This window comes from Penaeus monodon, chromosome 28 (assembly GCF_015228065.2).
Source record: "Penaeus monodon isolate SGIC_2016 chromosome 28, NSTDA_Pmon_1, whole genome shotgun sequence".
Taxonomy (NCBI): domain Eukaryota; kingdom Metazoa; phylum Arthropoda; class Malacostraca; order Decapoda; family Penaeidae; genus Penaeus; species Penaeus monodon.
In genome coordinates, this window is record NC_051413.1 from 33,256,688 (window position 1) to 33,257,114 (window position 427).

A 427-nucleotide genomic window follows, 5' to 3' on the forward strand; every position below is an offset into this window, starting at 1 on the left:
CTATGGTCATGAGAATGATATAGAAAAAAAAAAAACCGTAATAGATATGATAAGGATTATAAACAGGAGAAAATCAACGAGGGAAATAAAACACATATCGGCGTGTGAGTTTGAGAGAAGAGAGAAGGAAAAAAAGTGTTAGTGTTAGACATCGTCCAATTCCTCTGTTTGTTAGCGTTAGACATGATTCCACTTCGTTTCTTTGTTAGTGTTAGACATGAGCCTGATTCCTCTCTTTGTTAGCATTAGACATAGTCTGAATTCCTCTCTTTGTTAGCGTTAGACAGGGTCTCAGTTCCTCTCTTTGTTAGCGTTAGACAGGGTCTCAATTCCTCTGTTTGTTAGCGTTAGACAGGGTCTCAATTCCTCTGTTTGTTAGCGTTAGACAGGGTCTCAATTCCTCTCTTTGTTAGCGTTAGATGATGAT